Raw genomic sequence first — 9,221 nt, 5'->3', positions numbered from 1 at the left:
TGATCTTGCCAGTTTACCACAGGAATGGGCACTATCAGTCTACTGAGGGACATGTGAAGAGGCTTGCGATTGCTTTCCATTTAGAGATCTCTGTGCAATTTAAGCAAGTGTATTTTTTATATATATTATATTAGCATATTAATCTTAAAAATCATTCCTAAGACCCATTGATGTGAATTTGTGGAGAAAAAGAAAACCAACCTATGAAGTATTAATGACAATGTTTTAAATATCTACAGTGTCTTAATAATATAAAAACTCTGAGTAAAATACAACAGAGTAAAACAAAGTTCTCAGACTTTTCTTATTCAAAATATTAGACAAGTGCCGCACAGATGGCAAAAAAGAAGGGATATTTATGCACAGATATGCAAAAAAGTCTCAGACTCACGAGATTAAGAAATTAAATGTGAATGGAGATAAAAGGGGTTTTGAGAAGGCATGAAAGTGCAAAGAAAGAAATACTGAGAAAAGTTAGGAAAACATTCTAGAGAATTACAGGAAACTAAGGCAGACTCCTAGCTACACAAGAGCTGTCACAAGAGCTTCACAGATGAGAAGAGCAAGAAACTGGGAACAAATTCCATCCCAGTGAGCTGAACTGTCCCAGACAAAGATGATCCTGGCAGGAGTGGCTTGAATGGACTAGACTGAAAACATTGATGGTAAGGCAGGCTATTAGAAAAATAAATGTAACTCTGAAGAAACGGGGTGTTTTTTGTTCACTGGTGAAGGTTGTAAGAGCTAGAAAAGCTCCAAATAGAAGGCTGAAGAGGGGAAAAAATGACAGCAGGGACAGGTATTCTAGGTGATGGGAGAGATAATGGTGACATTAAGGCTAGAGCAGAAGAATTCATAACTGAATGTGTCTAGATAACAAACATCAGCTGACTGTGGAAGGTGATATGGTGAGGGCAGGAAAAAAAAGGGACACGAGAGTTTTGTGGGGAGAGATACAGAGCTCCTCTTTACCCTTGTTATCAGCAAGTTGTCAGGCCAGAAATGCTGAAGATGCTGGATGAAATGCAAACCAACTGACAAACAGGTTTGCAAATCATCTGCATAAAAATAGTACCTGACATGTATGATAAGGGAAGGTCATCTGATTATAAGATTCAGAGAGAAACCAGTCAGAAGTAACACTGCATTTCTACAAATTAAAGGAACAAGAAAAATAGCTACAAAAATGATGATGCAAGAAGCTGCATCAGTAAATGCAGAGACAGAGAACAGTGCAATAATGGAAGGAGTAGAAATTGTGACAGAACCATCAGCCTTATCTACAAGAAAGCATGAGGCAAAGGCTGTGATCTTTGATCAAGAACTCATTTTATGTTTGCTGAAACAGTTTCTATTGTTAACAACAGACGAGAAGTAGAGTGTACTTAGGAATAAATTTGAGGAACACAACACTTTTTAGAACATATTATGGGGAAGGACAAAAAGGATGAGAAATGTGGACTAAGAGAAAGTGAAAGGGAGAAAAGAAGGTAGCTGTATAGGATAAAGAGATGGATCTGAGTAGTAAGGGGCTAAGCCCTAAATAGTAGCAGCAGTTGTTCCTGTGAACAGACAGAAAATGAGTTGTAAAAGAAAACAGAGCCAAGAGAGAAGCCAAGAGAGACACTAGTGCTCAGCTGGGTTTGGCAGTCTTATGGAAATACATAAACTATAAATGAAGTGCCTGACTGTGAAGGAAAAATAACAAAAATTAAATGAAGGCATATGAGAGTCAGTAGGCTAACAATAAAAAAACCTGCCTATATAAGAAAAACACACTGGCACTGAGACAACAGCACTGAGAGCAGCTATAGCATGATTTAGAAATCTGGTCCATAGAATCAAAGAATCACCAACTTTGGAAAAGTCTGTCAAGATAATCAAATCCAACTGTCAGTCCCACACCACCTCAACCACTAAATCATCTCCCAAAGTGCCAAAACCTACCTGTTTTTTTTTAATACCTATGGCTATGGTGACTCCACCACCTCCCTGGGCAACCTGTTCCAATGCTTCACCACTATTTCCATGAAGAAAATTTTCCTAATATATAATCTGAACCTCCCCTGGCACAACTTGAATCCATTACTTCTTGTCCTGCTGCTGGTTGAGAAGGATTATGGGATTATGCAGTAGCAGGAAACCTGGAGAAACTGGAGTTCACAGTACTGACTACAAAATTATTAATTGTACCAAGCAAGATGAGGAGGAAGAAATTAAGATGCCCTGATTAAAAAAAAAAAAAAAAAAAAAGAGATCATTGAGTCATTAAAAGAAAATCATCATTTTTCTTTTTCATTAGAAAGTAGGGAGAGAAATAATTATGAAAAATGCAAACCATAAAGAGAAAAAAAGGCCGATAGTGCAACCAGGTGAAACCAAGAGAGAATTTGGTGCGGGGAAGAAATCCAAATTACAACATCACATAAAGAAGGCTGGAACAAAGGGCTAAATTGTCGAGTTATCAAAAAATGAGGGATTAAGGACCCATTGTGAAGCCAAAAGATGAGCAGGCCCTCAGAAGATATCCCAGAAGCCCTCTGGAGATTTACATCAAGATTTGTACCAGTGGTCCATGGCAATGCTGAATCAGAAAAGGAGAAAGAACAGCCAGAAATCAGTGTGGTTCTCACTTAATCAGACTACAAGAGGAAACTTGATCAATCTAACTCATTAAAGAATTTTATCTGTCTTTAAGAAAATGCAAAAAACTCACGTCTGAAACAAGGAAAGTTATGCAATTTACATGAGGTGATAACCAGTTCTGTTTCCTAGCTCACTGTCCTGTGATTCTGTCATTTACCTTCCCATGTTCAAATCACAGTTCCTCTCCCTGGCTGCAAAGTTACACTTGCTTCTTCAGCACAAAACCTACTGTTCTCTTAAAAAAACCCAAACCATTCTGCTAATAATAATGAGTCTGTAATTTACAAGTGCTTTTAGAACCCTGCAGTCAATGTATTTTCTCATTACCTAAACAAGATTTATTACAATAGCAGTTCATTAACAAATCTTAGAAGGTTGTAGGGAGAACATAGCATTGCAAAAGAGAAAGCCCTAAGTTTGAGATCTGTTGGATATTCTCTTCAGTGCCTTTTTTGACTTGTTTGTCAAAACTCCTAAACCACACTGGGCCAGACAGAATCCTTCCCAAGTTATCTACAAACTTCCTTAAGAATTCGTGCCATAAAAGTCAACAATCCTGTTCATGACAAAAGGTGCTTTTCAGTGTGAAAAGGAGTCAAATAATATCCTGTTAATGAATACTCCTATTCATGCACTAGTGCAATGCCCTCCCACTAATGAGATGTCCACTAAAGATTAAGAACAAACAAGTTTTCAAGTCACTTATTGCTTGTAACTGCAAACTGAAACCCATAAAGTTAGTGATATCTGTTCTAGAGTAATTCAGAGAAAACTTTCTATTACTGATTCTAAAATGAATCAAAATTCATATTGATATTGAAAGACATAACACTTCGATGTCACTTTGCTTACTTGGAAGCAGGCAATTTCTCTTATCTTTTAAAAATACATTAAATTAGCTTCTCGGAAGCTTTGCTGTAAATTAATACATGTTCTATATGCAACAACAAACACCTAAAACCTCAGATTTTTCTCCCATTGCACTAAGTACATAGAGATCACCTCTAAGTTTAAGCAGTTTAAAAAGAGTTGATGATCAGCTTGATACATAAAACTTCAATCAAAAACTGCAAGATTTACACTAGTGAAAACAAACCTCAGTCCTTCTAAGAACTGTTGTTTAAACCACTTAGCTATACAGTAAGATCATGCTATTCTGTGTGAACCAGTAGAAGAAAAATAGAGGTCTTTGTGGCTATTTACACTGTATTTATGATTGTTTTGCAGATCAGCAGAAAACAACCTGCACATGCTAGTTAATCTGGCTCATTTATTTCCTCTTTTAGTTTGACCACTGTCATTTGTTTCACAACATTTGTTCTGTAACATAATTCTGTAGTAAATGTGATATAGAACACTCCATCAAGTCAATCAAGTCAATTCCATAATACCTTGGGAATTAGGTGATGAAGTATGTTTGGATCAAATGATTTCCACCTCTTACTAAAAAATTAAATAAATAATAGATCCCTCCCTGCTCAAACTCTACTGCTTTGCAAGGAAACGCAGTGCAACCAGAGGGAAGCTACAAAAATAATAAATGCAATGACACACTACATTTATGCTAGTTGAGAGCAATCACACACTTTATAGAAAAAGCCTGCTGGCTGTCATAATTTCAATGATTTGGGAATGTCATTTTTTTTTAAATACTCATGCTCCACTTATCAATAAATTACTAAAATATTTGGGAAACAGCTAGACTCTGCCAACGATTTTAAAAAGCAGATTTTTATTACTGATTTAGAGGACAGTTATGCTAAAAAATGATGTTATAACACAGTCCTGAGACCTAGATACCATGAAATTGATTTTTAAAGACAAACACTGCAACAACATGAAGTTCTAAATGGCTTCAAAAGGAAGGAGTGTTCTCATGAATGTAATTACAGAATTAGAGCCTACAACATTACTTTCTGTTTTCAGCAAAATAGTCCAACACTTTCATCATTGCATGCTATGTAGCAGAACTGAATATATGTGTATATATTTTACTAAATTGTACGTTAATCTTTCATTTTACACTTTTCCCCTCTCCACCACTCTTACTTTTTTAAAGTTCACAGGTTTATTATTCATATATTCTAAACAGCCTTGCAGTCTGTTTAATAATCTTAACAGTCTTTAATAATCATTACCAAACTGTTACCATAGATGTCTTCTAGTTTAACTACAGCATAAAGCTAAACAATTTCAGATGCTATCTTACAGTAAAAAGTAGAAAAAAAACCCAGTTTTAAATATAGACTGCTATAAAAATGGGAATACTGGGAAGGCTGAAGTGCTGTGCACTTCTTGGCTTAGTGACCTGTGCAAGTAGGGTTCTCTGGGACTAGCAGTGTATCAGATATGCAAATTCTCTGCAACAGCTTTGCTACATTTAGAGATTTTCAGTAGCAAGACTATAGTGGGGAAAAAAAAATAATAACATTGAGAGGTATCTATGGAGACACTTGGCAGATTGCCATCAGCAGTATCCATATGGTACCCAATAGATGTGGCAGCATCAGGGTTGGGTTTTCTTTCAATACTAATCTCTTCTGTACAAAGTTCTGCAGTTCTGTACTAAACAACTATTACAAAAACTCTCTACGGAGAACCTAACTTACAGTCTGTGGGATATTTTAAGCAGAAGAACGAGTACAGCTGTGCAACAACCCAGCCACTCATCCCTGGCCACTCGAAACACAAAGTGCAATTTATTTACGTGCCTGCTGCAAAATAAGCAGTTTCTCATTTTCTTTTGTTTGAAAGACCTTTGCAGCAGACCAGTAATTTCTTCCAAATTTAGTCTAATTGAAACTGGAACTAAAGGTAATTGAGAGCATAATCCAGAGACTTTAATAAAACTGGGGTCTTTGAATTTGTGCTGCCGGTAAAGCAATTTAAAAGGCTCAGGCCCACATGGAAATAATCAGTCAGGCTATCACCTGACAGCTGCAGACATTCCTCTTTCAAGATGTAACCATTTCTGTGTAACACCAGCACCTAGTTCCTAGTAACTAAACAAGAACTATGAGGAGAAGAGTAAAAGATGCTGCACAACTAAATAGCTTGTCTGCTTAAAAGAAGAGGCAGATAGGTGGAAAAGAGAAAATAAAAGAAGGAGGGGAAAGGGGAAAGGGGAAAGGGGAAAGGGGAAAGGGGAAAGGGGAAAGGGGAAAGGGGAAAGGGGAAAGGGGAAAGGGGAAAGGGGAAAGGGGAAAGGGGAAAGGGGAAAGGGGAAAGGGGAAAGGGGAAAGGGGAAAGGGGAAAGGGGAAAGGGGAAAGGGGAAAGGGGAAAGGGGAAAGGGGAAAGGGGAAAGGGGAAAGGGGAAAGGGGAAAGGGGAAAGGGGAAAGGGGAAAGGGGAAAGGGGAAAGGGGAAAGGGGAAAGGGGAAAGGGGAAAGGGGAAAGGGGAAAGGGGAAAGGGGAAATTAGAGCTGTAGCATAGGACCATCCTAAAGAACATCTCTTTAAATTACTGGAATCCTTCAGTCCTTGTTATCTTGCTAAATTTATTATCTTTGTCTTGACAGTTTACCAGGAGACCTGATTAGGATTCTTATATTTAGGTTCCTGCCAGGCATGATATAAAACAGAAGCTTGTTAAGTTTGGGGTAAAAATCTGTTAACTGAGAATAGGTTTGATATATTTTTAAAAGAATAGAAAAAATGTAGATTTGAGAGACATGTTTCATACTGTGTTTACATAACCTTTATTATGGAAACCTTCCATAAAAAAGGGTAAGGGCAATACATGAATTTTCTTTTTCCCAATTCAGAGGCTAAAATGTCTTTTGTTGGCTGTGACCTCAAAACCCAGGTTCCAGTTATGTGCATGCATGCAGCTCCTATGAGCTTTAGAGGGAAAAGTACTTCATGCTCAAAAGCAGAATATAACTGGAAATTACTAACTCTATTTGACATTAATATCACAATTACAGTTCATGCACTGTAGCCAGTCAATTCTCTCAGCTAAATTACTTCATCTTATTTAATAATCAACTGTAGCAGGATTCAGGATTTGATGATGGTGGAAAAATGGAGATACAAGGTTGTCATTAATTTGCCTGCATTTGGACATTATTTTGATGAAGCACAGTCAGATTTGAAGGAAAAAAATAACTTTCAAACATATTTGATAAAAAAATAGCACAGGCAACAATTTACTGAAACATCTTTTTTTTCTTAAGGAAAGAAAAAAGACTGATTTTAACTGAACTGTTTTAAGATGAAGTTTCCATATGACAAATACGTTACCTGTATTTTACTAAAGTTTTAACAACTTTACATTTGTAAAATTTGTTTACAACAAACACACAGAGTGCAAACAATAGAGCTCTACACAATATATACAGAGTTAAAACCATTATTTTCTTATTAATCTAAGCCTTTCTAAGCACTGATTACAATAAAACAGTATATGTACTTTCTGTTCAAGCACCACGACTGGTGCTGGGGATCTGAAGACATTTCACAAACCATGTGGAAAAAGGCAGAATAATGGGACAGATGAGATGTTCAAATGGGTCTTCTACAGCTTTACAATGAGCTTGCATCTAGAGCTACCCACACCAGGATCATAATGCAGCCAGGATGCACTGAACAGCACAGATAGAGTGGGTATACTGAAGGGCATCTACCCCTTAGAGTAAATATTCCGATGAATATTGCAACGATGCCTTTTGCACACACGAAAACCATGCAATATTTTGTTGGTTTTTTTGTCTTATCTACAGACAGGTTGCCTTAATAGACAGCTATTAGAAGCCAAAGGAGGAAAGGATGGTACTCTCTGCCTGTTCAGCTATCTCATGCTGGAGCCTGGGTATTGATGTGGAGCTCCAATAATAATACCAAGGGGAAACGATTGCTCCCATAACAGCAATCATGCAGTGCTAAGATGATGATGTGATCCTGAATGGTGAGAGTACCTGGAAACACAACACGTTCTGTGGCATAACTATCCAAATTTCATTTAGAGACTTTGGAAAGGGGTTGAAAAAGGTGAGGTTATACTAACATGCCAGTAGAATACATTTATTTCTCTAAGATGGCCACCTATCAGAATGTCACGTTGCTACCTGGGGGCATCATGCAAGCATCTCACACACCTGGTTTCTCCCCACTAAGCACCATCTCTCTGCCCCTTTCATTCCTCTATGATAACATTCCCCAATTTTGCCAATTTTGTATCAGGCTTTCATTCACTTTGAAAAATACCACGAAAATGAGTTAAGAATGTCAATATAAATTTATGGAGGTGGCATTGCAATGTCAAATCAAGAATATGGTATCAAGATAAAATACAACAGTGTCAGGATAAATGTACCAAGCTTACAGCACAAAGTCAAAATGGAGCAATGTCACTGCAGATCAACAGAGACAACACTCATCTGTCAAAACAAAATCATGTCATAACACATTAAAGAATAGCTTAAATAAACTTGAACTCATAAATATTCCTCCAGTTTAGCAAATCCCACCCACATGCTCTTCTCAGAAGGAAAAACACACAAGGGTTTGTCAGAAGTAGGCAAGTAAATGTTGTGATGGGCCTCAATACCACAAAATCAGCTAGAGCAGGGAACTATAAATTAGTATAAGGGAACATCTGAGTAAGGACCAGCAGCTGCTTGTCAAATTGCTAAAGTAATGATGTGATCACCAACAAATGACCCCAGAATGAGCAGTGACTATTCATGCCGGAGATGAATCACCCATCAAATCATTTTCATCTCTTCCCTTTCAAAAATCTGATGTATGGCTCTTCATGGTACAGTTCAATCTCAAACACAACAATTGTGTTTCCTGCACTTTTCCCATACCAAAATCACATAATGTCACTTGCTATTAAGTGGACAAGGGGTAGCCCAAGTGAAAGGTCTCTAGAAAGCCCCTGTAGCAGTAGACCTGCTCTAATCCTTTTTCTGGCACTAAAGCTCTCATTAAATAAAACACTTGTTGAAAATTTGTTTATTGAACCCAAGACTGCTAATTTTAAACTCCATAGGACTAAGCAGACAGTTTTATCTGCATATTAACAGATTATTTGTTGTTTTGTCTGGAGAAGAGGAGGCTCAGGGGAGACCTCATTGCCTTCTACAACTCCCTGAAAGGAGGTTGGAGCCAGCTGGGGCTAAGTTTCTTCTTCCAAGTAGCTCTCAGTAAGATAAGAGCTTGGTCTTAAGCTCTGCCAGGGGAGGTTTAGTTTAGCTGTTGGGAAGAGACTCTTCACAGAGAGGGTGATCAGACATTGGAATGGGCTGCCCAGGGAGGTGGTGGATTCTCTGTCGCTGGGCGTTTTTAGGAAGACACTGATGTGGCACTCAGTGCCATGGGCTGGTAACCGCAGTGGGAGTGGATTGACCCATTTTCAGCAGTTCCCAATTAAATGAAGACTGCAGGTGTTGAGGCTGCACTAAGGAATATCTATTCTAGGTAGCTATCTCCAGTGGAAGGCTCTATTAATTTTGCTATGATCAATATTTTAAATGGATCTTCAACCTGTGGCAATGAACATGAAGTAGAAAATTAAAAATGGCATTTGTACCCTCACAAGATTCTTGAAAGTACTTGAATGGTAATTTAAC

The sequence above is a fragment of the Heliangelus exortis genome, chromosome 6 (assembly GCF_036169615.1).
Source record: "Heliangelus exortis chromosome 6, bHelExo1.hap1, whole genome shotgun sequence".
Lineage (NCBI taxonomy): Eukaryota > Metazoa > Chordata > Aves > Apodiformes > Trochilidae > Heliangelus > Heliangelus exortis.
The sequence above is the reverse complement of the archived record's forward strand: the minus strand, read 5'-3'. Positions refer to the sequence as shown.